At 44.6% G+C, this 27,247-nt stretch overlaps 20 non-coding genes across 20 annotated transcripts; 19 read left to right on the top strand and 1 right to left on the bottom strand.

Annotated features, from left to right (window-relative positions):
• Positions 1-544: 544 nt before the first annotated feature.
• Positions 545-617, bottom strand: trnaa-agc (transfer RNA alanine (anticodon AGC)). The gene has a single exon. It is a non-coding gene; the product is annotated as a tRNA-Ala (tRNA).
• Positions 618-7,665: 7,048 nt separating this feature from the next.
• On the top strand, positions 7,666-7,737 carry trnap-ugg (transfer RNA proline (anticodon UGG)). The gene has a single exon. It is a non-coding gene; the product is annotated as a tRNA-Pro (tRNA).
• Positions 7,738-7,833: 96 nt separating this feature from the next.
• On the top strand, positions 7,834-7,907 carry trnai-aau (transfer RNA isoleucine (anticodon AAU)). Its single transcript has one exon. It is a non-coding gene; the product is annotated as a tRNA-Ile (tRNA).
• Positions 7,908-8,013: 106 nt separating this feature from the next.
• Positions 8,014-8,086, top strand: trnaf-gaa (transfer RNA phenylalanine (anticodon GAA)). Its single transcript has one exon. It is a non-coding gene; the product is annotated as a tRNA-Phe (tRNA).
• Positions 8,087-8,221: 135 nt separating this feature from the next.
• On the top strand, positions 8,222-8,293 carry trnaq-uug (transfer RNA glutamine (anticodon UUG)). Its single transcript has one exon. It is a non-coding gene; the product is annotated as a tRNA-Gln (tRNA).
• A 1,370-nt stretch (positions 8,294-9,663) lies between these two features.
• Positions 9,664-9,737, top strand: trnai-aau (transfer RNA isoleucine (anticodon AAU)). The gene has a single exon. It is a non-coding gene; the product is annotated as a tRNA-Ile (tRNA).
• A 106-nt stretch (positions 9,738-9,843) lies between these two features.
• trnaf-gaa (transfer RNA phenylalanine (anticodon GAA)) lies at positions 9,844-9,916 on the top strand. The gene has a single exon. It is a non-coding gene; the product is annotated as a tRNA-Phe (tRNA).
• A 1,577-nt stretch (positions 9,917-11,493) lies between these two features.
• trnai-aau (transfer RNA isoleucine (anticodon AAU)) lies at positions 11,494-11,567 on the top strand. The gene has a single exon. It is a non-coding gene; the product is annotated as a tRNA-Ile (tRNA).
• A 106-nt stretch (positions 11,568-11,673) lies between these two features.
• On the top strand, positions 11,674-11,746 carry trnaf-gaa (transfer RNA phenylalanine (anticodon GAA)). The gene has a single exon. It is a non-coding gene; the product is annotated as a tRNA-Phe (tRNA).
• A 4,077-nt stretch (positions 11,747-15,823) lies between these two features.
• On the top strand, positions 15,824-15,895 carry trnap-ugg (transfer RNA proline (anticodon UGG)). Its single transcript has one exon. It is a non-coding gene; the product is annotated as a tRNA-Pro (tRNA).
• Positions 15,896-15,991: 96 nt separating this feature from the next.
• trnai-aau (transfer RNA isoleucine (anticodon AAU)) lies at positions 15,992-16,065 on the top strand. Its single transcript has one exon. It is a non-coding gene; the product is annotated as a tRNA-Ile (tRNA).
• Positions 16,066-16,171: 106 nt separating this feature from the next.
• trnaf-gaa (transfer RNA phenylalanine (anticodon GAA)) lies at positions 16,172-16,244 on the top strand. The gene has a single exon. It is a non-coding gene; the product is annotated as a tRNA-Phe (tRNA).
• Positions 16,245-16,379: 135 nt separating this feature from the next.
• On the top strand, positions 16,380-16,451 carry trnaq-uug (transfer RNA glutamine (anticodon UUG)). The gene has a single exon. It is a non-coding gene; the product is annotated as a tRNA-Gln (tRNA).
• A 93-nt stretch (positions 16,452-16,544) lies between these two features.
• Positions 16,545-16,616, top strand: trnaq-cug (transfer RNA glutamine (anticodon CUG)). The gene has a single exon. It is a non-coding gene; the product is annotated as a tRNA-Gln (tRNA).
• A 2,186-nt stretch (positions 16,617-18,802) lies between these two features.
• On the top strand, positions 18,803-18,880 carry trnai-aau (transfer RNA isoleucine (anticodon AAU)). The gene has a single exon. It is a non-coding gene; the product is annotated as a tRNA-Ile (tRNA).
• Positions 18,881-19,116: 236 nt separating this feature from the next.
• Positions 19,117-19,188, top strand: trnaq-uug (transfer RNA glutamine (anticodon UUG)). The gene has a single exon. It is a non-coding gene; the product is annotated as a tRNA-Gln (tRNA).
• Positions 19,189-26,215: 7,027 nt separating this feature from the next.
• Positions 26,216-26,287, top strand: trnap-ugg (transfer RNA proline (anticodon UGG)). Its single transcript has one exon. It is a non-coding gene; the product is annotated as a tRNA-Pro (tRNA).
• Positions 26,288-26,383: 96 nt separating this feature from the next.
• trnai-aau (transfer RNA isoleucine (anticodon AAU)) lies at positions 26,384-26,457 on the top strand. The gene has a single exon. It is a non-coding gene; the product is annotated as a tRNA-Ile (tRNA).
• Positions 26,458-26,771: 314 nt separating this feature from the next.
• Positions 26,772-26,843, top strand: trnaq-uug (transfer RNA glutamine (anticodon UUG)). Its single transcript has one exon. It is a non-coding gene; the product is annotated as a tRNA-Gln (tRNA).
• Positions 26,844-26,937: 94 nt separating this feature from the next.
• On the top strand, positions 26,938-27,009 carry trnaq-cug (transfer RNA glutamine (anticodon CUG)). The gene has a single exon. It is a non-coding gene; the product is annotated as a tRNA-Gln (tRNA).
• Positions 27,010-27,247: the final 238 nt, after the last annotated feature.

Here is a 27,247-nt window from a genome sequence, read left to right as displayed (position 1 = left end):
CACCCCTGCCCTGCACATTTTTATTGTCTCCCTTATTAGACACACCCAAATAAGGTCTCGCGGTCTCTACTAATGAGCTGATGATTTGAAACAGGTGTGTTAGATGAGGGAAACATTCAAAATTTGAAGGGCAGGGGTGCCTCCAGGACAGGTTTGAAAACCACTGTTTTAGGGAACTGTGCGTAATATGGCACTGTTTTGCAACCTATTTGCACAGGACCATCTCTGAAATACTTTTTGGCAGCTGTGAGCCCAAAAAAAGCTAACGTGGGAGTGTGGCAGCATTGCGTCAACGCTCAGTCGGTCTCTTTAGGGCAATGGTTTTCAAACCTTTCTCGGAGGCACCCCTGCCCTGAACATTTTGTATGTCTCCCTTATTAGACACACGCAAATCAGGTCTTGCAGTCTCTACTAATGAGCTGATGATTTGAAACAGGTGTGTTAGATGAGGGGAAATGCGAAATGTGCAGGGCAGGGATGCCTCCAGGACAGGATTGAAAACCACTGATCTAGGGATGTGTGAGTAAAAGGGCAGGAGCCAACTTGGAGAATGCGGGCATCGATCCCGCTACCTCTCGCATGCTAAGCGAGCGCTCTACCATTTGAGCTAATTCCCCTGGCCTTTCAAGAATGATGAGCATAGCTGGGAATGACGGGTTTGATGCAAAGAGGCTGTCCCTCCTCTGGGCTTGCTCCTTTGCACTGGCCGAGATTATGTTGTCGAATTTACAAAGAGATTAAGCTTTTGTGTTTAAGGACCTTCTCGGTCTTGTTACGCCAGTATGCATGTGTATGGATTCTTGTATTATGTAGGCTACCTTGGAACACTCGGGTCATGCACACAACTTCTCACCTCTTTTGCTCACACTGACTTAAAGTCTAAGGAAGCGGTTCTCAATTCTAGTCCTCGCTCCCCCCAGGTCTGCATGTTTTGCATGTCTCTCTTTGTTAGCACACCTGATTCGGATAATCAGCTCATTAGAAGTGAGCTCCTAGCGATTGACATGGTCCCTACACAGTGTTCATTGCTCCCCACTCCCTGAGCAGGGGAAATCCGTCAAAGTATACTTCACTTTGGAACATTGGTTCACGGATTTGTGCTGCGCAACTTCTTCACACATGGAGAAGTGTGACATCATTTACCTCTGTATACCTCGATACACCACTGTATTACTCGCTATGAATTGAACATATACATACGCTTTGAACTTGAATCACGGAGGGATGTCATGTGATGTCCAGTTCTCAGGGCACTTACGTTCGAATGGAACAAATGTCTGAAGCTATACAAGAAACTTACAAAATGTGAAGAGCAGGGGGCGCGAGGACTGGAATTGAGACCCGCTGGTCTAAGTGACATCTGACCGTTTCAGCTGTCCTCCCTAACATCCCTCTACATGTTAGATACAGCCCCATTTTTAGGTCAATTAAGAGGCCAACTTGCATTCGTTAGCCTTTCACACTGTCTCGAGGACTTTGATTGCTTCCACGTTAGTTCATGTTCCTTCTTCTGTTCATTCAAAATATATAGATGTCTTCATCATTTAATGCTCTCTTAGCTTTTATTTAAACCAGTGTTTTTGATAATATCAGCAGGTCTCATCTCAGCCAGAGGATCTCCCCCTTCTGTGGCCACAGACAATGCCACAGCAAGACCAGAAGTGCGTGTCGAAAGCACTTTTTAGGGTTGGTGCAAAGGGAAAGCTGGAGCTGCGTGAAAACCTACAGTTGTGGTATCACCCCCCTCCACCAGCCCTGTTGTACCACCAAGCTCCAACACCTGATTTTTTTCACAGCGTCTCTTGCTCTGGATGCCATATAAGCTGTGGAAGGTGCGGCTCCAGTGTACTAACCCTGCCTGTGCCACGCAACAGCTGTGTGGTGGTGGACTGCACAGGAGGGTACGACAGGTGTTAGACATTGACAGATACTGCAACCTGGTGACAGAGACCCTGATCTGCACCAGGTGTAGAACCAGCTACCTGTCCTGGAGTCATGCTGTGCTGCAGCAGTTGGACCTGGCCCATCAATCTGAATTCAGGGTCATCCTCACACGCAAGTAATTATTTTGCAGTCATTTTCACTTATGTGCTACCTTTTTTGATAAATATTTCCTACAATAATTAGATACCTTACAATAAGGTACTTAAATGAATACTTTTTTTCCAAGGTATGCCTGTGACATTCGGGTTCTTCGCTTGCTGCGTGAGAGGGGCATGGGGAATGGCCCAGTGAGGATCATCGGCCAGCCGAGAGAGAACCACAGTGAGGAGTGGTTGAAACGTGCGCTTCGGTACACATCAGAGTGTGTGGCCTTTTTTCATAATCGTGGCCTGCATCCGGTGCACTTCCAGGAGCCACCACCACTTGCTTCAGTACCCAGCTACAAATGGCTCCTCACTGTATACAGTCAGGACATTCTCAACAGGCTCGATCACATAAAGGCCAGCATAACATCCACGTATGGATCAATTTTAAAAATGGATTCAACTAAGAAGGTCAGATAAGCTGCTTACTTGACTGTACCCTTATCTATAATGTATTTTTAGACCGAGAGAGCTTTATTTCTTTCAGTGTAACTGATTTGGATGCCTGTTGTATTATTTGCTATGCTTATTGTTTCTTTCAGATCACCAAGAAGTTGAGCAGGCCTGCGAAAGGCACAGCACAGTGGCTTACCTCAGTGGGCAATGAGATAGGTCAGGTGCTGATGAGTGTCCTGACTGCGAATGAAGGGGCTGGGTTAGACCACATGGCTGCAGGGCTCATGGAGCGATACCGGAGTGCTGGTGTTGATCCTCCCACTGTCATTTATGTGGACTGTGATTGTTGCAAGACAGTGGGAGAGACTAAATTGAAGAGGCGGTTCAGCGGCTGGCCCGATGTCATCGTCCGCCTAGACATTTGGCATTTTATGCGACGTCTGGCAGTAGGGTGCACCACTGATGCCCACCAGTTGTACCCTACTTTTATGGCTAGGCTGTCATCCTGTATTTTTGAGTGGGATGCAGGGTTTCTCACTCTGCTGAGACGGGCCAAAAGGGAGCAACTCATCCAACAGGGCTGGCCTACACTGACGGAGGCAGAACTGGACCATCATTTAACTAAAGCTGAGCTGCTCCAGCACTGCAGGAGGAGAACATGAAGAGAAGAAACCACTATCCGCCTCCTTGATATGCTCATCAGAGAGCTCATGGGTGGCAAGGGGAATGATGCTCTTGGTGTTCCACTACTTGACAGTGTGAGAATGCAGCACATCTGGAATGTCCAGAGGCGGCACGTCACCTGTATCCAAGATCCTCCAAATGTGCCGCTCTATACTGAAACTGGAACTACAAACAAGGGTGGGGTGGTTCTAAAATCCTATCGTTGTGCCAGAGGCTCCACATCCCTGGAATCATTTCACTGCCACCTAAGCAGATTTATTCCAGGTTTGTCATGTCAGAATATACCACATTTTGCCACTAATTCATGTTTATCAAGATATTTGCAGATTAAATTTTCTGTTTTGCATTTTCTCAAAGCAATATTAGGCTTTCTATTTCTTTTTCTAGGGAACAGCGCAAACAGCCTGAACTTCCAGATTTATCTCCTGGAAGGTTTATTACGCTGGAATCAGGACCGGGCTGAAGCTGCTGTTGCAGATGAAGGTTCAACTCTGCGCTCTTACTCAGGGGAGCTGGTTTACTCTGTCAATGAGAACTACAATAAGTTGTATGGCAGGAAATTGGTCCCAAGCTTCACTCGACCTGCAGTATACACAGGTAAAAATATTTTGATAAATGCAGCTCATGATGTAGCATGTTTTTGTTAAAATTACAATTGCTTTTGGACAGTAATAATGTAATTTTGACATATCAGAGAAAAATTATACTACCAGAATATTTGTACATTATTCTGTGTTCTAGGTTTCAGGGGAGAAAATAAAATACATAGTAGAATATAGAGTAATCCTGTCTTTTTATGATACCCTCTGAATTAGATATATATTGTTCATACAGAAGTGGACAACAAAATATTTACTGCATTTCTGAATAAACCTTTCTGCATAATTTCCATTAAAAACATTTTCTGTTACAAATATTTCCTCAGGAGAGCTCATTGGAGTACAGTACTTGTTGAGGCAGAATAGTCAGCCCCTGGAGGACATGTGCCCTACCTCTGAGAGGACCTCTCATTTGCTGGAGGAGATAGATGTTGAGGAGCAAGTGGAAAGGGATGAGGGTTTCATTGATTTCTTTGGAGAGGAAGCCACAGTGGCAGGCTCCTTCAGCTGCACCAGTGCCCAATGTAGCTGCACCTGTGCCCAGTGTCCAGACTCCACCAGTGCCCAGTGTCCAGGCTCCTTCAGCTGCACCAGTGCCCAGTGTCCAGACTCCACCATGGCCCAGTGTCCAGGCTCCTTCAGCTGCACCAGTGCCCAGTGTAGCTGCACCAGTGCCCAGTGTCCAGGCTCCTTCAGCTGCACCAGTGCCAAGTGTAGCTGCACCAGTGCCCAGTGTCCAGGCTCCACCATGGCCCAGTGTCCAGTCTCCTTCAGCTGCACAAGTGCCCAGTGTAGCGGCACCAGTGCCCATTGTCCAGGCTCCTTCAGCTGCACCAGTGCCCAGTGTAGCTGCACCAGTGCCCAGTGTCCAGGCTCCTTCAGCTGCACCAGTGCCCAATGTCCAAGCTCCACCACTGCCCAGAGTGCGGGCTCCTTCAGCTACACCAGTGCCCAGTGTAGCTGCACCAGTGCCCAGTGTCCAGACTCCACCAGTGCCCAGTGTCCAGGCTCCTTCAGCTGCACCAGTGCCCAGTGTAGCTGCACCAGTGCCCAGTGTCCAGACTCCACCAGTGCCCAGTGTCCAGGCTCTTTCAGCTGCACCAGTGCCCAGTGTAGCTGCACCAGTGGCCAGTGTCCAGGCTCCACCACTGCCCAGAGTTCAGGCTCCTTCAGCTGCACCAGTGCCCGGTGTAGCTGCACCAGTGCCCAGTGTCCAGGCTCCTTCAGCTGCACCAGTGCCCAGTGTCCAGGCTCCTTCAGCTGCACCAGTGCCCAGTGTAGCTGCACCAGTGCCCAGTGTCCTGGCTCCACCACCAGTGCCCAGTGTCCAGACTCCACCACTGCTCAGTGTCCAGGCTCCTTTAGATACACCCTCAGCAATGGTAAAATTTCCTTTTCTATACGAATTGTGACTCATTTAGTTATTTGCCATTAAGCAGTAAACTTACTTAACAGCATGTAAATACCTAACCAACAGTTATATATTTCCAGGCTGTTGACGAGCACTGCATTCCTGGAATGGACCGGGTGGATGCATTGGTGGAGTGTCTGGTGGAGCTGCGCACACAGACAAGCCTCACAGTTACCAACCAACAAGTTGCGACCATTGTGGGTTTTTGGCAGAACCTGGACAAATTTGATAAAGACAGGGTAGTGTATGCTGCTCGTCATCAAGACAGGCTACTTACAGGACGTTTTAGGTCCCCGAAAAAGAAAGCTGTCTTCACTCCTGGTGTCGAAAGCACAAAAAGGTGTGTTTTGGGTTCTAGCGGCTCTCCAGCACAGTGGCCTAATTGCTGTTGCCTTGTTGAAATGATTTTCATAAGGTTATGTAACATTCACCGAAGCCCCAAGAAACAGCGAACGGAATCTCTGTCTAGATGGGATCTCATTCTTCGTGATTACAGAAGAATTCGGCAGCTAATCTTGAGCAATGGAACGGTGATGAGTGACACAACCCTTCAGCTAGTTGAGGTAAATCAGAGGACTCTTACGATGTGACACAATAACCGTTTAAAGGGTCAGGAGGTCTCCTTGCTGTTGCAAGGGCTGGACCTTCCAGAGGCACGTCCAGTGGCTTTGGATGCTTTGCCTCCAGCACGAGTACAGCCTGTTGTGCCTCCACAATATAGCCACCAGTTGCATACCTACCAGATGCCACCAGACACAGCTGGACAGGCAAAGACCAAGTTTAGAAAGATTGGGCCCTCAGCTACCTGTACATCTGCCACAGCAACTTCAATCTGGCCATCAGCCGTACACCCTCAGCGTTCAGCCACGTCCACCCAGTTAAGGCCAATTTGTCCCAGGCCGACAGCACCACACCCATTGGTTCCTGACACACCCACTGCCCCTGTTGTGTCTCAGATGTTTCTGGTGCCCTGCCTATTTTGCAACCAGTTTGCGCAGGACAATGTCTGAAATACCTTTCGGCAGCTTTTAGTCCAAAAAAATTAACTAACGTAGAGAGTGTGGCCGCATTGCATCGATGCTCAGTCTGTCTATTTAGGGCAGTGGTTTTCAAACCTGTCCTGGAGGCACCCCTGCCCTGCACATTTTTATTGTCTCCCTTATTAGACACACCCAAATCAGGTCTTGCAGTCTCTACTAATGAGCTGATGATTTGAAACCGGCTAGAGAAGGCAGCTCGAGGGGGTGGAAGTCGGAAGAAAAATTTTAGAATGAGGCCTAGAGAAAACACTTGTACTGTACTCAGGGCACTAAGGGGAATCCATTTTTGTAAATTTTATGCCATAATACTGTAGAAATATGCATAGAAAAAATGTTGGATTTTAGTTTTGGATTTCACCACATGAGGTGAATGTTAACCAAAAGTCACACAATTTGCCAAGCTGTAACTCCGCCAAAACGGGGCCAAACTGCACCAAAATCGGGACAAAGTCAGACCAGTGGGCCCTCTATCCGACGACACAGGCCCATGTCCTTATGACCCCGGGGGTCCGAGTTACGGCCCCCCAAAATGTGGAATTATATCCGTTATAACTAAGGAACCGGACCAACCAGGAACTCGAGGGTGGTCGCATACCGTAGGCCCCTCAACCCTCTAGGGATCCCCCGAATTTCAGCCCCGGGGTCCACCGCTTCGCGGAGATATTAGCAGAATAATAGTACCATCCACCCCCCTCGCACCTACTCATCCATGCCGGCCAGGGTGCACCCTCCCCGGCTAGAGAAGCCAGCTCGAGGGGGGTGGAAGTCGGAAGAAAATTTTAGGATGAGGCCTAGAGAAAACACTTGTACTGTACAAAGGGCATTCAGAGGAATCCATTTTTGCAAGTTTTATCCCAAAATACTGAAGAATTTGCATAAAAACGAGCGTAGAATTTTGGCACACTTGTGCACCACATGTGGTGCGTGTCTTACTGTTCATTAAATAGCAACTGTATTTAACTTTATTTATTTCAAATGTGTGCCATATTATTAAAGAAAACACCTCTACTGTACGCAGGGCACTCAGAGGAATCAATTTTTGTAAATTTTATCCCATTATACTGAAGAAATATGCATAGAAAAAATGTTGGATTTTGGTTAATTTCACCACGTGGTGAATGTTAACCAAAATGTCACACATTTTGCCAAGCTGTAACTCCGCCAAAACGGGGCCAAGCTGCACCAAAATCGGGACAAAGTCAGACCAGGGGGCCCTCTATGCGACGACACCAGCCCCAAGTCCCTATGACCCCGGGGGTCCGAGTTACGGCCCCCCAAAATTTGGAATTTGAACCGTTATAACTCAGGAACCGGACCACCCAGGAACTCGTGGTTGGTCGCATACGGTAGGCCCCTCGCCCTCTAGGGATCCCCCGAATATCCCATTATAATGTAAAAATATTCATAGAAAAAATGTTGGATTTTGGTTAATTTCACCAGAAGAAAAAGGCTCATTGGTCTAGGGGTATGATTCTCGCTTTGGGTGTGAGAGGTCCCGGGTTCAAATCCCGGACGAGCCCTTGTTCAGGTTAAAACGTGAAGCTTTATTGTCTCATTGCATTCACAAACATTATCGCAGGTTTTTGCTAATCAGGCAGACACGGTTGGCTAAGCCAGGTCGGTTAGCTCAGCTGGTTAGAGCGTGGTGTTAATAACGCCAAGGTCGCGGGTTCGATCCCCGTACTGGCCAGCTGTTTTTATTGTCTGGGGGCTCATCTCTGCTGTGCTCTTCAGCTCCGACAAAGAGAAGGGTGATCTCACTGAAATCCCTGCTTGCTAAGCAGAGGTTTGTTGTAGCCGAAATAGCTCAGTTGGGAGAGCGTTAAACTGAAGATCTAAAGGTCCCTGGTTTGATCCCGGGATTCGGCAACATCTCCCACACTTTTCCCTTTTTTGAGGCAGGCCATTGACCAAAAATCACTGGGTTCCAACCTCTCTGTATAACTGCTTCCCCACAGCCAGAGAGCTATCTGTTTCCAAGTTGGCCTCCAACCAAGCAGTTTCGGTTCCATGGTGTAATGGTCAGCACTCTGGGCTTTGAATCCAGCGATCTGAGTTCGAATCTCGGTGGAGCCTGTGTGCTTTCTTGCCGAAGGAAAAGATAAAACAGCACTAGTTTGGCGATGGTGCCAGTGTTTGTGGCCCTGTGAGCAACACCTGCACCAGTTAAGGTTCCATGGTGTAATGGTTAGCACTCTGGACTCTGAATCCAGTGATCTGAGTTTAAATCTCGGTGGGACCTATTTTGCCACCAGTTTGCACAGGACAATGTCTGAAATACTTTTCGGCACCTTTTAGTTCAAAAAAATTAACTAAAGTAGAGAGTGTGGCCGCATTGCATCGATGCTCAGTCTGTCTCTTTAGGGCAGTGGTTCTCAAACCTGTCCTGGAGGCACCCCTGCCCTGCACATTTTTATTGTCTCCCTTATTAGACACACCCAAATAAGGTCTCGCGGTCTCTACTAATGAGCTGATGATTTGAAACAGGTGTGTTAGATGAGGGAAACATTCAAAATGTGAAGGGCAGGGGTGCCTCCAGGACAGGTTTGAAAACCACTGCTTTAGGGAACTGTGCGTAAAATGGCACTGTTTTGCAACCAATTTGCACAGGACCATGTCTGAAATACTTTTTGGCAGCTGTGAGCCCAAAAAAAGCTAACGTCGGAGTGTGGCAGCATTGCGTCAACGCTCAGTTGGTCTCTTTAGGGCAATGGTTTTCAAACCTTTCCTGGAGGCACCTCTGCCCTGAACATTTTGTATGTCTCCCTTATTAGACACACCCAAATCAGGTCTTGCAGTCTCTACTAATGAGCTGATGATTTGAAACAGGTGTGTTAGATGAGGGGAAATGTGAAATGTGCAGGGCAGGGATGCCTCCAGGACAGGATTGAAAACCACTGATCTAGGGATGTGTGAGTAAAAGGGCAGGAGCCAACTTGGAGAATGCGGGCATCGATCCCGCTACCTCTCGAATGCTAAGCGAGCGCTCTACCATTTCAGCTAATTCCCTTGGCCTTTCAAGAATGATGAGCATAGCTGGGAATGACGGGTTTGATGCAAAGAGGCTGTCAATCTTCTGGGCTTGCTCCTTTGCACTGGCCGAGATTATGTTGTCGAATTAACAAAGAGATTAAGCTTTTGTGTTTAAGGACCTTCTCGGTCTTGTTACGCCAGTATGCATGTGTATGGATTCTTGTATTATGTAGGCTACCTTGGAACACTCGGTCATGCAGACAACTTTTCACCTCTTTTGCTCACACTGACTTAAAGTCTAAGGAAGCGGTTCTTAATTCTAGTCCTCACTCCCCCCAGGTCTGCATGTTTTGCATGTCTCTCTTTGTTAGCACACCTGATTCGGGTTGAAACGGGAAGCTTTATTGTCTGATTGGATTCACAAACATTTTGGCAGGTTTTTTTCAATCAGGCAGACACTAATGGCTAAGCCAGGCCGGTTAGCTCAGCTGGTTAAAGCGTGGTGCTAATAACGCCAAGGTCGCGGGTTCGATCCCCGTACTGGCCAGCTGTTTTTATTGTCTGGGGGCTCATCTCTGCTCTGCTCTTCAGCTCCAACAAAGAGTAGGGTGATCTCACTGAAATGCCTGCTTGCTAAGCAGAGGTTTGTTGTAGCCGAAATAGCTCAGTTGGGAGAGCGTTAGACTGAAGATCTAAAGGTCCCTGGTTAGATCCCGGGTTTCGGCAACATCTCCCACACTTTCCCCTTTTTTGAGGCGGGCCATTGACCAAAAATCACTGGGTTCCAACCTCTCTGTATAACTGCTTCCCCACAGCCAGAGAGCTATCTGTTTCCAAGTTGGCCTCCAACTAAGCAGTTTCGGTTCCATGGTGTAATGGTCAGCACTCTGAGCTTTGAATCCAGCGATCTGAGTTCGAATCTCGGTGGAGCCTGTGTGCTTTCTTGCCGCAGGAAAAGATAAAACAGCACTAGTTTGGCGATGGTGCCAGTGTTTGTGGCCCTGTGAGCAACAGCTGCACCAGTTAAGGTTCCATGGTGTAATGGTTAGCACTCTGGACTCTGAATCCAGTGATCCAAGTTCAAATCTCAGTGGGACCTATTTTGCCACCAGTTTGCGCAAGACAATGTCTGAATTACTTTTCGGCACCTTTTAGTCCAAAAAAATTAACTAACGTAGAGAGTGTGGCCGCATTGCATCGATGCTCAGTCTGTCTCTTTAGGGCAGTGGTTCTCAAACCTGTCCTGGAGGCTCCCCTGCCCTGCACATTTTTATTGTTTCCCTTATTAGACACACCCAAATAAGTTCTCGCGGTCTCTACTAATGAGCTGATGATTTGAAACAGGTGTGTTAGATGAGGGAAACATTCAAAATGTGAAGGGCAGGGGTGCCTCCAGGACAGGTTTGAAAACCACTGCTTTAGGGAACTGTGCGTAAAATGGCACTGTTTTGCAACCAATTTGCACAGGACCATGTCTGAAATACTTTTTGGCAGCTGTGAGCCCAAAAAAAGCTAACGTGGGAGTGTGGCAGCATTGCGTCAATGCTCAGTCGGTCTCTTTAGGGCAATGGTTTTCAAACCTTTCCATTAAGCACCCCTGCCCTGAACATTTTGTATGTCTCCCTTATTAGACACACCCAAATCAGGTCTTGCAGTCTCTACTAATGAGCTGATGATTTGAAACAGGTGTTAGATGAGGGGAAATGCGAAATGTGCAGGGCAGGGATGCCTCCAGGACAGGATTGAAAACCACTGATCTAGGGATGTGTGAGTAAAAGGGCAGGAGCCAACTTGGAGAATGCGGGCATCGATCCCGCTACCTCTCGAATGCTAAGCAAGCGCTCTACCATTTCAGCTAATTCCCCTGGCCTTTCAAGAATGACGAGCATAGCTGGGAATGACGGGTTTGATGCAAAGAGGCTGTCCCTCCTCTGGGCGTGCTCCTTTGCACTGGCCGAGATTATGTTGTCGAATTAACAAAGAGATTAAGCTTTTGTGTTTAAGGACCTTCTCGGTCTTGTTACGCCAGTATGCATGTGTATGGATTCTTGTATTATGTAGGCTACCTTGGAACACTCGGGTCATGCAGACAACTTTTCACCTCTTTTGCTCACACTGACTTAAAGTCTAAGGAAGCAGTTCTCAATTCTAGCCCTCACTCCCCCCAGGTCTGCATGTTTTGCATGTCTCTCTTTGTTAGCACACCTGATTCGGGTTGAAACGTGAAGCTTTATTGTCTCATTGAATTCACAAACATTATGGCAGGTTTTTTTTCAATCAGGCAGACACTGATGGCTAAGCCAGGCCGGTTAGCTCAGCTGGTTAGAGCGTGGTGCTAATAACGCCAAGGTCGCGGGTTCGATCCCCGTACTGGCCAGCTGTTTTTATTGTCTGGGGGCTCATCTCTGCTCTGCTCTTCAGCTCCGACAAAGAGAAGGGTGATCTCACTGAAATCACTGCTTGCTAAGCAGAGGTTTGTTGTAGCCGAAATAGCTCAGTTGAGAGAACGTTAGACTGAAGATCTAAAGGTCCCTGGTTCGATTCCGGGTTTCGGCAACATCTCCCACACTTTTCCCTTTTTTGAGGCGGGCCATTGACCAAAAATCACTGGGTTCCAACCTCTCTGTATTACTGCTTCCCCACAGCCAGAGAGCTATCTGTTTCCAAGTTGGCCTCCAACTAAGCAGTTTCGGTTCCATGGTGTAATGGTCAGTACTCTGGGCTTTGAATCCAGCGATCTGAGTTCGAATCTCGGTGAAGCCTGTGTGCTTTCTTGCCGCAGGAAAAGCTAAAACAGCACTAGTTTGGCGATGGTGCCAGTGTTTGTGGCCCTGTGAGCAACAGCTGCACCAGTTAAGGTTCCATGGTGTAATGGTTTGTCTGAAATACTTTTCGGTAAGGATGGCTGAAGCGAAACAGTCGTTCCGAAGCTTTGCGAGATCCCGAAGCGCAGATGTGTCGAAACACTGATCCAAAGCGTGATTCGAAACACCCATGTCACGTGACTATGACCAAACGAAGCCTCGAAGTGTTTCACTAATTGTTTCATCAGGTGTGGTCCGCCGAATCAGCGTTTGATTGGAACGGTCGGGAACAGACCACACAATCGCACATCTGTATAAAAGTGAAATAAACGCATTTTGACCTCGTGGGTTTTTGTGAGAGGAGTTTGACTTTGAGATAGCGTATTTTTGGTGATATAGTGACATAGTGCGATTTGATTAGTTATAGGCAAATTAGACTTACATTTAAATTTACACAACACATTGACTGAGAGGCTAGAGACAGACAGAGTATACATATAGTGACACATTAATAGATACATAGATATAAATATATATAGACAGCTAGATTAATAGATAGATACATATATAGATAGATTACAGATACATATATAAATACATATATTATAGATAGATACATATATAGATAGATTATAGATACATACATAAATACATATATTATAGATAGATACATATATAGATACATAGATTATAGATACATATCTAGATACATAGATCGATTCATATATAGATAGATAGATTTGGATAGATAGATAAAATGGAAGCTCCCCAGAAGAGATGCCATACATCTGTGGTGTGGAAGCATTTCCATTTAGAAACCCCAAATAAAGTGAGATGTGTGTATTGTGATCGGCAGCTAGCCTACTGCAACAATACATCATCCATGATGCGCCATTTGAGGAGCACTCATCCTGCCATTTTGCAGGGTGCAGAGGATGGCATTCCCCCTGTACCTAGGCCTGCTACTGACACTGCTGGGCCATCTAAGCAAGGTATGCATTGTTTGGGATATAATTATAATTGAAATATAATTACAACCTTTTGGGACACTGTTTATAAAGTTTATAAGTTATATAAAGCACTGATTATAAATACTGGAAGGTTTCCAAATAATGAACCAGTAGGCTATACTTTTAATAAATGTGCACTAATTGAAGCTGTATTTTTCCAATGTATTTGTCTGAAAGTATATTTTGTCTTCTCTTTTAAAAGTCAGACAGAGGGAATTGGATGAGGCTCTTATAAACATGGTGGTGAAGGATCTGCAGCCCTTCACCATCGTGGACGATGTGGGATTCAGGGCATTTGTGAACAAGCTTGATCCAAGCTATGTCCTCCCATCCCGGAAGGTGCTTAAAATAATGGTCAGCGAAAAGTACAACAAAGCCAAGGAGAAGACAATGGAGGACCTACAAAAGGCTGAATTTGTTAGCCTTACAGCTGACATGTGGTCCTCCATTAATATGGATGGATATCTTGGTGTGACTTGCCATTACATAACACCAGAGGCAAAAATGGCAACTGTTGTACTGGGTGTAAGGAGGTTTTACCAAACCCACACAGCCCAGCATCTCATGGAGGCTAAAGCCTTGCTAATGGCTGAGTGGGGAATAACCTCCAAAGTTCAGTGCATGGTGACTGACAATGCATCTAACATGATCCTAAGTGCCCAGCTACTCCACCTTCGCCATGTCCCATGTTTTGCTCATACTTTAAATTTGATTGTGAAAAGGCACTAGATCAAACCCCAGTCATCAATGAAATAGGCCAGAAGGCCAGAAAGATAGTGGGGTTGTTCAGATCCAGCTGCAAAGCAAAGGACAAGCTTGTGGAGATGCAGAGCTTGATGGGAAGACCAACTCTGAAACTGATACAGGAGGTTGACACGAGATGGAACAGCACATTTGACATGCTACAGCGCTTGCATGACCAACGTGAACCAGTGGCTGCTGCACTTTCCAACTTAAACAATGATACTGCTCCCTTGACAAGTATTGATTATGACATTATTGAACAATCATTGTCAATACTGCAACCATTCAAACTCGCAACAACAGAGATGTCAGAGGAAAAGAGAGTGTCTGCTTCAAAGCTTATACCACTGTACAGGATGTTGCAGCACAAGCTTGCACAGAAAAAAGGAAATGCAACGCAGGAATCAACTGTTCAATTAGGTAGGCCACAATGACCATACTACCCATGTGATTGGCCATAACTGTCATATTATTGTCATTATTATAAATATGTGTTTCTCCTGTTTTGGCTCATAGGCTCACATCTGCAAGAAGGTCTGCACTCCAGATGTGGAGGTTATGAGAGTTTTAGAGCCTTAACACTGGCTACACTGCTGGACCCAAGGTTCAAAAATGTGGCATTTGGAAATGCTGCCAAAGCCCAGGAAGCTGAAAAGCATATCACACTGGAGTGTGCTTCACTGATGCATTCAAACACAAATCCTGGTGAGCAGTTTCAGTCTGTGTTATGTAATGTAATCTGAATCATGTAATATAATATATCCTCCATATATGCCGTCAGTTTAGGATTTGTTACTAATTGCTGTTTTCATTTTTATTCAGACCCAGAAATGTCAACATCACACCCATCATCATCATCATCATCACCATCACCATCAACATCAACACCAGTAGAAACACAGGACAGTTTATGGGAACTTTTTGATACTCGCATCCATCAGACCAATATGATACACAATGCTACAGCTGATGCCACAGTGGAAGTGAAAAAATACATCAACGATGCGTATTTGCCCAGAACTCATGATCCACTAACTTACTGGAAAGAGAGAGCAGTAATCTTTCCTCATTTGTATGTCCTTGCAAAAAAATATCTTTGTATGCCAGCAACAAGTGTCCCTTGTGAGAGGATTTTTTCAAAGGCTGGAGAAATTATCTGTAAAAAAAAAAAGAAGTAGGCTAAGTCCTTCCACAGCAGATAAATTAATATTTTTGAATAAAAATCTCTAAAAAAGTGAGACATTGTGGCTTGATTTCTTTTATTAATATTCATTTTTCATGACCAAAATAACATTATGCACAGTAAGGAGCCTATAGGTTACAAGCTTCACATATTAGAACATTATAATAATAAAAAAACAACACATTTTTTTAATGGCTCGTCAAGGTTGTTTCAGATCAACACCTGCAAGTGACCACTAGGTGTCACCGTTGAGACGGGTGTCGGATTGATTCGAAGCCTCGAAACAATATGGCACATTTGGTTCAACTGTTTCATTGGTTCACGAGGCCTCGATTTTGCCATCACTACTTTTCGGCACCTTTTAGTCCAAAAAAATTAACTAACGTAGAGAGTGTGGCCGCATTGCATCGATGCTCAGTCTGTCTCTTTAGGGCAGTGGTTCTCAAACCTGTCCTGGAGGCACCCCTACCCTGCACATTTTTATTGTCTCCCTTATTAGACACACCCAAATAAGGTCTCGCGGTCTCTACTAATGAGCTGATGATTTGAAACCGGTGTGTTAGATGAGGGAAACATTCAAAATGTGAAGGGCAGGGGTGCCTCCAGGACAGGTTTGAAAACCACTGCTTTAGGGAACTGTGCGTAAAATGGCACTGTTTTGCAACCAATTTGCACAGGACCATGTCTGAAAAAATTTTTGTTAGCTGTGAGCCCAAAAAAAGCTAACGTGGGAGTGTGGCAGCATTGCGTCAACGCTCAGTCGGTCTCTTTAGGGCAATGTTTTTCACACCTTTCCTGGAGGCACCCCTGCCCTGAACATTTTGTATGTCTCCCTTATTAGACACACCCAAATCAGGTCTTGCAGCTCTTTTTTCTTGGTTTTGGGCAAGAAGGCTCATTGGTCTAGGGGTATGATTCTCGCTTTGGGTGCGAGAGGTCCCGGGTTCAAATCCCGGACGAGCCCTTGTTCAGGTTAAAACGTGAAGCTTTATTGACTCATTGCATTCACAAACATTATTGCAGGTTTTTGTTAATCAGGCAGACACGGATGGCTAAGCCAGGCCGGTTAGCTCAGCTGGTTAGAGTGTGGTGCTAATAACGCCAATGTCGCGGGTTCGATCCCTGTATTGGCCAGTTGTTTTTATTGTCTGGGGGCTCATCTCTGCTCTGCTCTTCAGCTCACACAAAGTGTAGGGTGATCTCACTGAAATCCCTGCTTGCTAAGCAGAGGTTTGTTGTAGCCGAAATAGCTCAGTTGGGAGAGCGTTAGACTGAAGATCTAAAGGTCCCTGATACGATCCCGGGTTTCGGCAACATCTCCCACACTTTTCCCTTTTTTGAGGTGGGCCATTGACCAAAAATCACTGGGTTCCAACCTCTCTGTATAACTGCTTCCCCACAGCCAGAGAGCTATCTGTTTCCAAGTTAGCCTCCAACCAAGCAGTTTCGGGTCCATGGTGTAATGGTCAGCACTCTGGGCTTTGAATCCAGCGATCTGAGTTCGAATCTCGGTGGAGCCTCTGTGTTTCTTGCCGCAGGAAAAGATAAAACACCACTAGTTTGGCGATGGTGCCAGTGTTTGTGGCCCTGTGAGCAACAGCTGCACCAGTTAAGGTTCCATGGTGTAATGGTTAGCACTCTGGACTCTGAATCCAGTGATCTGAGTTCAAATCTCGGTGGGACCTATTTTGCCACCAGTTTGCGCAGGACAATGTCCTAACTAACGTAGAGAGTGTGGCCGCATTGCATCGATGCTCAGTCTGTCTCTTTAGGGCAGTGGTTCTCAAACCTGTCCTGGAGGCACCCCTGCCCTGCACATTTTTATTGTCTCCCTTATTAGACACACCCAAATAAGGTCTCGCGGTCTCTACTAATGAGCTGATGATTTGAAACAGGTGTGTTAGATGAGGGAAACATTCAAAATGTGAAGGGCAGGGGTGCCTCCAGGACAGGTTTGAAAACCACTGTTTTAGGGAACTGTGCGTAACATGGCACTGTTTTGCAACCAATTTGCACAGGACCATGTCTGAAATACTTTTTGGGAGCTGTGAGCCCAAAATAAAGCTAACGTGGGAGTGTGGCAGCATTGCGTCAACGCTCAGTCGGTCTCTTTAGGGCAATGGTTTTCAAACCTTTCCTGGAGGCACCCCTGCCCTGAACATTTTGTATGTCTCCCTTATTAGACACACCCAAATTAGGTCTTGCAGTCTCTACTAATGAGCTGATGATTTGAAACAGGTGTGTTAGATGAGGGGAAATGCGAAATGTGCAGGGCAGGGATGCCTCCAGGACAGGATTGAAAACCACTGATCTAGGGATGTGTGAGTAAAAGGGCAGGAGCCAACTTGGAGAATGCGGGCATCGATCCAACTACCTCTCGCATGCTAAGCGAGCGCTCTACCATTTGAGCTAATTCCCCTGGCCTTTCAAGAATGATGAGCATAGCTGGGAATGACGGGTTTGATGCAAAGAGGCTGTCCCTCCTCTGGGCTTGCTCCTTTGCACTGGCCGAGATTATGTTGTTGAATTAACAAAGAGATTAAGCTTTTGTGTTTAAGGACCTTCTCGGTCTTGTTACTCAAGTATGCATGTGTATGGATTCTTGTATTATGTAGGCTACCTTGGAACACTCGGATCATGTAGACAACTTCTCACCTCTTTTGCTCACACTGACTTAAAGTCTAAGGAAGCGGTTCTCAATTCTAGTCCTCGCTCCCACCAGGTCTGCATGTTTTGGGGAAGTCGTGGCCTAATGGTTAGAGAGTAGGACTCCCAATCGAAAGGTTGTGAGTTCGAGTTCCGTGCCGACAGGAATTGTGGGTGGGGGGAGTGCATGTACAGTTCTCTCTCCACCCTCAATACCACGACTAAGGTGCCCTTGAGCAAGGCATTGAACCCCCAACTGCTCCCCGGGCGCCGCAGCATAAATGGCTGCCCACTGCTCCGGGTGTGTGCTCACAGTGTGTGTGTGTGTGTGTGTGTGTTCACTGCTCTGTGTGTGTGCATTTAGGATGGGTTAAATGCAGAGCACAAATTCTGAGTATGGGTCACCATACTTGGCTGAATGTCACTTCACTTCACTTTTGCATGTCTCTCTTTGTTAGCACACCTGATTCGGATAATCAGCTCATTAGAAGTGAGCTCCTAGTGATTGACATGGTCCCTACACACTGTTCATTGCTCCCCACTCCCTGAGCAGGGGAAATCCGTCAAACTATACTTCACTTTGGAACATTGGTTCACGGATTTGTGCTGCGCAACTTCTTCACACATGGAGAAGTGTGACATCATTTACCTCTGTATACCTCGATACACCACTGTATTACTCACTATGAATTGAACGTATACATACGCTTTGAACTTGAATCACGGAGGGATGTCATGTGATGTCCAGTTCTCAGGGCACTTACGTTCGAATGGAACAAATGTCTGAAGCTATACGAGAAACTTACAAAATGTGAAGAGCAGGGGGCGCGAGGACTGGAATTGAGACCCGCTGGTCTAAGTGACATCTGACCGTTTCAGCTGTCCTCCCTAACATCCCTCTACATGTTAGATACAGCCCCATATTTAGGTCAATTAAGAGGCCAACTTGCATTCGTTAGCCTTTCACACTGTCTCGAGGACTTTGATTGCTTCCACGTTAGTTCATGTTCCTTCTTTTGTTGATGCTGAAATAGCTCTTTTTTCCTGGCTTTGGGCAAGAAGGCTCGTTGGTCTAGGGGTATGGTACTTGCTCTGGGTGCGAGAGGTCCCGGGTTCAAATCCAGGACGAGCCCTTGTTCAGGTTAAAACGTGAAGCTTTATTGTCTCATTGCATTCACAAACATTATGGCAGGTTTTTTCCAATCAGGCAGAAATGGATGGCTAAGCCAGGCCGGTTAGCTCAGCTGGTTAGAGCGTGGTGCTAATAACGCCAAGGTCGTGGGTTTGATCCCCGTACTTGGCATCTGTTTTTATTGTCTGGGGGCTCATCTCTGCTCTGCTCTTCAGCTCTGACAAAGAGTAGGGTGATCTCACTGAAATCACTGCTTGCTAAGCAGAGGTTTGTTGTAGCCGAAATAGCTCAGTTGGGAGAGCATTAGACTAAAGGTCCCTGGTTCGATCCCGGGTTTCGGCAACATCTCCCACACTTTTCCCTTTTTTGAGGCGGGCCATTGACCAAAAATCACTGGGTTCGGTTTTGGTTCCATGGTGTAATGGTCAGCACTCTGGGCTTTGAATCCAGCGATCTGAGTTCGAATCTCGGTGGAGCCTGTGTGCTTTCTTGCCGCAGGAAAAGATAAAACAGCACTAGTTTGGCGATAGTGCCAGTGTTTGTGGCCCTGTGAGCAACAGCTGCACCAGTTAAGGTTCCATGGTGTAATGGTTAGCACTCTGGACTCTGAATCCAGTGATCCGAGTTCAAATCTCGGTCGGACCTATTTTGCCACCAGTTTGCGCAGGACAATGTCTGAAATACTTTTCAGCACCTTTTAGTCCAAAAAAATTAACTAACGTAGAGAGTGTGGCCGCATTGCATCGATGCTCAGTCTGTCTCTTTAGGGCAGTGGTTCTCAAACCTGTCCTGGAGGCACCCCTGCCCTGCACATTTTTATTGTCTCCCTTATTAGACACACCCAAATAAGGTCTCGCGGTCTCTACTAATGAGCTGATGATTTGAAACAGGTGTGTTAGATGAGGGAAACATTCAAAATGTGAAGGGCAGGGGTGCCTCCAGGACAGGGCTGGAGGTGTGGAGTGATGATGGAAGGAAGTAGCGTAGATTCCGGAAGTGATCCGGAAATGGAGGATGTGGATAGTGGAGGCGGCGAGAATGGAAGTAGTAAGTGGAGTGTAGTAGAAAATCGGAAAAGAAAGAAACAATCTTCAGAATCGGGTAGTGAGAAAGGAAATCTCCAGACTAGAAGAAGGAAAGAGGAATATAAGGTATTGTTGAAGTTTGTTGACTCGGTAAATGCGATTAATCCGTTGAAGCTGACGAAAACATTGAAAGAAATGATAGGGACAGTTGAAAGCATTACGACTTTGAGGGATGGCAATCTGTTGTTGTTTTGTAAAGACAGTAGGCAGCAAAAATCAGCTCTGGGTATAAAATCGATGATTGGACATAAGGTGTTGTGCTCGATACCGGAAGAAAATAATTGGGTTAGAGGTGTTGTAACAGGGATTCCGACAGATGTCACGGAGGAGAAGATTAAAAGAAATATCACGGGAGCAGCAGTAAAGTTTGTTAAACGGCTCAAGTGTGTTAGAAATAACGAGAAGATGGACAGCCTCTCAGTAATGATAAACTTTGATGAAAATAAAATGCCAGAGAAAGTTTATTTAGGATTTGTAAGATATGCAGTAAGACCATACGTTCCTCCGCCGCTAAGATGTTATAAGTGTCAAAAATTCGGTCATGTAGCGGCAGTATGCAGAGGTAAGCAGAGATGTGCGCGGTGTGGAGGTGAACATGAGTACGGCAAATGTGGGCAAGGTGTAAATCCTAAATGCTGCAACTGTGGTGGGGATCATAGTGCAGGATACGGTGGTTGTCAGGTACGGAAAAAGGCAGTCAAGGTTCAAAATGTTAGAACGACAGAAGGAATAACATACGCTGAGGCATTGAAGAAAGTAAACCAGATTCCTAAAACAAATGAAACTATGAATGAAGAAATTCATTCAAAACAACAGAGTAAAGAACAAAGAGATGAAAAGGTAGTAGTGGATGATAAGGTGGCATTTGTAACATTTATCGCTGAAGTAGTGAACTGTTCAGCTCAAACTGAAAGCAGGACTGAAAGAATCAAAATCATTATCAGAGCTGCAGAAAAGTACTTGGATCTGGGGAATGTTACTGTTGACATGATAAATGAAAGGCTCAAGATTCCAACATTAAATAGTCAAGCAGTAAATAGTCAGACAACATGTGGTGGATCTTAATGGTGTTATATATCTTGCAATGGAATGCAAGAAGTTTGATTGCAAATGGACAGGAGTATAAGAAATTTATAGCAGACCAAGAGAAAGGCCCAGATATTATATGTATACAGGAAACTTGGCTTAAGTCACAATATAACTTTCTAATACATGGATATAATACTATTCGGAGGGATAGACAACAAGGGAATGGAGGTGGAGTAGCTACTTTTATAAAGCAAGGAATTGGGTATAAAACAGGTAGATGGGGAAGTAGAAGTTGTGGTGGTGGAAATATGGGAAGGATCAAGGTGTATTAGAATAATTAATTTTTACAATCCATGTGATAGGTTAAGCAAGGATATTCTAGAAAGTATAGGAGGAAATGAAAGTCAAAAAACGGTGTGGTGATTTTAACGCTCATAGTTCAATATGGGGAAGCGCAAAAACAGATTATAATGGTAAGATCATTGAAGATATGCTAGATTGGGGAAGATTAGTGTGCATTAATGATGGAAGTCATAATAGAATTGATTTGAATAAGGGAAGGCATTCGGTATTAGACTTGACAATAGTATCTGAAAGTTTAGCGAGTAAATGTGAATGGAAAGTACTAAAACAAAGTACAGTAGGAAGTGATCATTTTCCTATTTGCAGTAAAGTTGGAGTAGATATAGAACAAAGAGTGGGGGAAAGAATGCCTAGGTGGAGGTTCAAGTCAGCGGATTGGGATAAGTATAAGGAGTTATGTGGAAGCAAAATGAAGGACATTAGTAAATGTATAGAAGATGTTGATGTTTTTAATAATGAAATATGCAAGGTTCTTCAGAGTACAGCTGTAGAAGTAATAGGTAAGAGGAAGGCAGGCAGCAGGAAGAAAGTTATGCCATGGTAGAACGAGGAGTGTAGTGAGGCAACAAAAAGGAGAAATAAAGCACTCAAGAAGGTAAGAAGGTCACTTAATTATAATGATTTAATAAGTTATAAAAGGGCACAAGCTATAGTGAGAAGAGTCATTCGGACGTCTAAAAGAAATTATTGGAGGGAATTTTGTAATAGAATAGGGGAAGACATTGAAATAAGTGAGTTATGGAATATGATACGAAAGATGGGAGGGATACAAAGAGATTACAATATACCTGTATTAGAATATAATAATGGACAAATTATATCTGAAAGCGGTAAAGCAGAGGTATTTGCAGAAACATTCGTTAAAATTCATAGTAATTCGAATTTATCAGAGGATGCGAGGAAAACTAGGGACCAGATACTAAGTAAATATCCTCATTTATTGGAGGAAAAGGGAAGTACAATGGATTCAGAGTTTACTTTGTACGAAATGAAAAAAGCGCTTGCAGGGGTTAAGCAAACATCTCCAGGCAGAGATGACATTTGTTATGAGATGGTAAAACATTTATCAGAGACAGCATTAGAGACAATTTTGAGGCTTTTTAATAAGGTTTGGGAGTTAGGAAAGTTACCAAATGACTGGAAGCATGGTGTCATAGTGCCAATTCCAAAACCAGGCAAAGATCATACACAGCCAAATAATTATAGACCTATAGCTTTAACGTCTAATCTATGCAAAATAATGGAGCGTATGGTCATGAGTAGATTAGTATATCTCATTGAAAGGGATAATATTTTATCACCTTATCAAAGTGGATTTAGGAAAGGACGTAATACAATGGACTCAGTACTGTGCCTGGAATCTGAAATAAGAAAGGCTCAGGTAAATAAGGAAGCTTTAGTTGGGGTATTTTTTGATGTTGAAAAAGCTTATGACATGATGTGGAAAGAGGGACTTTTAATTAAGTTAGAAAAAATGGAAATTAAAGGAAGAATGTATAACTGGATCAGGGATTTCCTGTTTAACAGAACTATACAAGTAAGAGTAAGTACTGCTTTTTCTCAGATACACACAATAGAGAATGGTACACCTCAGGGAAGCGTTAGTAGTCCAATTATGTTTAATATTATGATTAACGACATCTTTACAAAGGTTGATAGGGGCATTGGAAGATCTTTATATGTGGATGATGGAGCACTGTGGAAAAGAGGGCGTAATGTAATGTATGTGGAAAGATGTTTGCAGAATGCCGTTAAAATGGTAGAAAATTGGGCAAATGAATGGGGATTTCGGTTTTCAGTAGATAAAACTCAGGTAATTTGTTTTGCAAAAAGGAAAAGTAACCCTACCATTAACATCAGATTGTATGTACAAGAAGTGAAGCAAACAGCAGTTGTGAGGTTTCTGGGTATATGGATGGATTTGAAATTGAATTTTAGTATGCATATCCAGAAACTGGTTGACAAATACAAAAAAGCATTAAATTTCATGAGGTGTTTAGCAGGAGTTGATTGGGGAGCATGTCGCCAGTCTCTTAAAATAATATATTGTGCTCTAATAAGATCAGCAATAGATTATGGCAGTATAGTATATTGCACTGCATCCAAAACACAACTCGTAAAAATAGAGGCAATTCAGTCACAAGCTTTGCGAGTTTGTTGTGGAGCGTTTAGATCTTCTCCAATAACAGCAGTGCAAGTAGAGATGGGTGTAATGCCTCAAGTAATTCGTAGGCTCAAGTTAAAGATGAGGTATTTTCTAAGTATAAAGGGACACTTGGACAGTCACCCAGTTAAAATGGTGTTGGAGGATTGTTGGGAATATGGACATAAAAAGTTATCAAGTTTTGGATGGAAGGCCAGTGAGGAAGCCCGGAGAATGGGATTAAGTGACTTCAATGTTGCTCCTACTGTGGCTAGGTCAGCAATTCCTCCTTGGCTTTTCCCAATGCCTTTGATTGATACTCAATTGCTTAAAGAAAAGCATAACAATACAAATGGATTAGGAAATTTTAATATACAGCAATACATTGATCAAACTTATTATAGTGCAGTTCAAATATACACTGATGGTTCAAAAGATCCAGAATTTGGGAAAACAGCAGTAGCGGTATATATTCCACTTTTTAACATTAGAATAGCAAAAAGAATATCAGATTATCTTTCAGTATTCACTGCAGAAATTATTGCAATATGTCTAGCACTTCAGTGGATAGAAGAAATCCAACCAACAAGGGTAGTGATATGTACAGATTCTTTATCCGCACTAAATAGCTTGGAAAGTGGAACATCATCAGCAAGGCAAGACATGATAAATGAAGTAATGCAGAGTCTTTACAGAACAAGACAGTATGGACTTCTGGTAAATCTTGTATGGGTTCCATCGCATATGGGTGTGAAAGGAAATGAGGAGGCTGATAATCAGGCTAAACAGGCATTAAACCATTCACAAATTGACATTGAAGTGGCATTAAGTAAAACAGAAATTAAAGTGATAATAGCTAAACAAATACAGGAAATTTGGCAGAAAGAATGGAATGAAGGAAAGAAAGGTAGACATTTTTACTGCATTCAAGGAAAAGTTGGGTCAGAGAGAAGAAGATTCGGAAACAGGAAAGAGGATGTTTTAATAACAAGAATGCGTATTGGACATTGTTTATTAAATCAAAGCTTACAAAGAATTGGTAAACATGAGAATGGAAATTGTGACAAATGTGGGTTAGTTGAAAATATAGAGCATGTCCTTTTAGAATGCGAAGCTTATGAAAGAGAGAGGTCCCAGTTAAGACATGCTTTAAGAAGTGTAGGAATCAATGAGTTGACACTTCAGGTTCTCCTAGGACAAGGTGCTAAACAATCAAGAGTTTATCATGAGTTATTTATATTTTTAAAGGAAACAGGATTATTTAATAGGATTTAAAACTCCATTATGTGTAAATTTTATATGGATATATATATATAATATATATATTTTTTTTAAAGAGTAGATCTAGTTTAAATTTCCTTTCCAAATATGCGCTTCACACTCCATTTCAGTAGGTGGCGGGAATGCACCTTTTAAGTTGGTTTGCCAACCGCCATTAAATCCTAGAAGAAGAAGAAGAAGAAGAAGAAGCCTCCAGGACAGGTTTGAAAACCACTGCTTTAGGGAACTGTGCGTAAAATGGCACTGTTTTGCAACCAATTTGCACAGGACCATGTCTGAAATACTTTTTGGCAGCTGTGAGCCCAAAAAAAGCTAACGTGGGAGTGTGGCAGCATTGTGTCAACGCTCAGTCGGTCTCTTTAGGGCAATGGTTTTCAAACCTTTCCTGGAGGCACCCCTGCCCTGAACATTTTGTATGTCTCCCTTATTAGACACACCCAAATCAGGTCTTGCAGTCTCTACTAATGAGCTGATGATTTGAAACAGGTGTGTTAGATGAGGGGAAATGCGAATTGTGCAGGGCAGGGATGCCTCCAGGACAGGATTGAAAACCACTGATCTAGGGATGTGTGAGTAAAAGGGCAGGAGCCAACTTGGAGAATGCGGGCATCGATCCCGCTACCTCTCACATGCTAAGCGAGCGCTCTACCATTTGAGCTAATTCCCCTGGCCTTTCAAGAATGACGAGCATAGCTGGGAATGACGGGTTTGATGCAAAGAGGCTGTCCCTCCTCTGGGCTTGCTCCTTTGCACTGGCCGAGATTATGTTTTCGAATTTACAAAGAGATTAAGCTTTTGTGTTTAAGGACCTTCTCGGTCTTGTTACGCCAGTATGCATGTGTATGGATTCTTGTATTATGTAGGCTACCTTGGAACACTCGGGTCATGCAGACAACTTCTCACCTCTTTTGCTCACACTGACTTAAAGTCTAAGGAAGCGGTTCTCAATTCTAGTCCTCGCTCCCCCCAGGTCTGCATGTTTTGCATTTCTCTCTTTGTTAGCACACCTGATTCGGATAATCAGCTCATTAGAAGTGAGCTCCTAGCGATTGACATGGTCCCTACACAGTGTTGATTGCTCCCCACTCCCTGAGCAGGGGAAATCCGTCAAAGTATACTTCACTTTGGAACATTGGTTCACGGATTTGTGCTGCGCAACTTCTTCACACATGGAGAAGTGTGACATCATTTACCTCTGTATACCTCGATACACCACTGTATTACTCACTATGAATTGAACATATACATACGCTTTGAACTTGAATCACGGAGGGATGTCATGTGATGTCCAGTTCTCAGGGCACTTACGTTCGAATGGAACAAATGTCTGAAGCTATACAACAAACGTACAAAATGTGAAGAGCAGGGGGCGCGAGGACTGGAATTGAGACCCGCTGGTCTAAGTGACATCTGACCGTTTCAGCTGTCCTCCCTAACATCCCTCTACATGTTAGATACAGCCCCATTTTTAGGTCAATTAAGAGGCCAACTTGCATTCGTTAGCCTTTCACACTGTCTCGAGGACTTTGATTGATTCCACGTTAGTTCATGTTCCTTCTTTTGTTGATGCTGGAATAGCTCTTTTTTCTTGGCTGAGGGAATGAAGGCTCGTTGGTCTAGGGGTATGATTCTTGCTTTGGGTGCGAGAGGTCCCGGGTTCAAATCCCGGACGAGCCCTTGTTCAGGTTAAAACGTGAAGCTTTATTGTCTCATTGCATTCACAAACATTATGGCAGGTTTTTTCCAATCAGGCAGACATGGATGGCTAAGCCAGGCCGGTTAGCTTAGCTGGTTAGAGCGTGGTGCTAATAACGCCAAGGTCGCGGGTTTGATCCCCGTACTGGCCAGCTGTTTTTATTGTCTGGGGGTTCATCTCTGCTCTGCTCTTCAGCTCCGACAAAGAGTAGGGTGATCTCACTGAAATCACTGCTTGCTAAGCAGAGGTTTGTTGTAGCGGAAATAACTCAGTTGGGAGAGCGTTAGACTGAAGATCTAAAGGTCCCTGGTTCGATCCTGGGTTTCGGCAACATCTCCCACACTTTTCCCTTTTTTGAGGCGGGCCATTGACCAAAAATCACTGTGTTCCAACCTCTCTGTATAACTGCTTCCCCACAGCCAGAGAGCTATCTGTTTCCAAGTTGGCCTCCAACCAAGCAGTTTTGGTTCCATGGTGTAATGGTCAGCACTCTGGGCTTTGAATCCAGCGATCTGAGTTCGAATCTCGGTGGAGCCTGTGTGCTTTCTTGCCGCAGGAAAAGATAAAACAGCACTAGTTTGGCGATGGTGTCAGTGTTTGTGGCCCTGTGAGCAACAGCTGCACCAGTTAAGGTTCCATGGTGTAATGGTTAGCACTCTGGACTCTGAATCCAGTGATCCGAGTTCAAATCTCGGTGGGACTTATTTTGCCACCAGTTTGCGCAGGACCTTCTCGGTCTTGTTACGCCAGTATGCATGTGTATGGATTCTTGTATTATGTAGGCTACCTTGGAACACTCGGGTCATGCAGACAACTTCTCACCTCTTTTGCTCACACTGACTTAAAGCCTAAGGAAGCGGTTCTCAATTCTAGTCCTCGCTCCCCCAGGTCTGCATGTTTTGCATGTCTCTCTTTGTTAGCACACCTGATTCGGATAATCA

Source organism: Carassius carassius, chromosome 8 (genome assembly GCF_963082965.1).
Source record: "Carassius carassius chromosome 8, fCarCar2.1, whole genome shotgun sequence".
Taxonomy (NCBI): Eukaryota; Metazoa; Chordata; class Actinopteri; order Cypriniformes; family Cyprinidae; genus Carassius; species Carassius carassius.
This window is presented reverse-complemented; position numbering and strand designations above follow the sequence as displayed.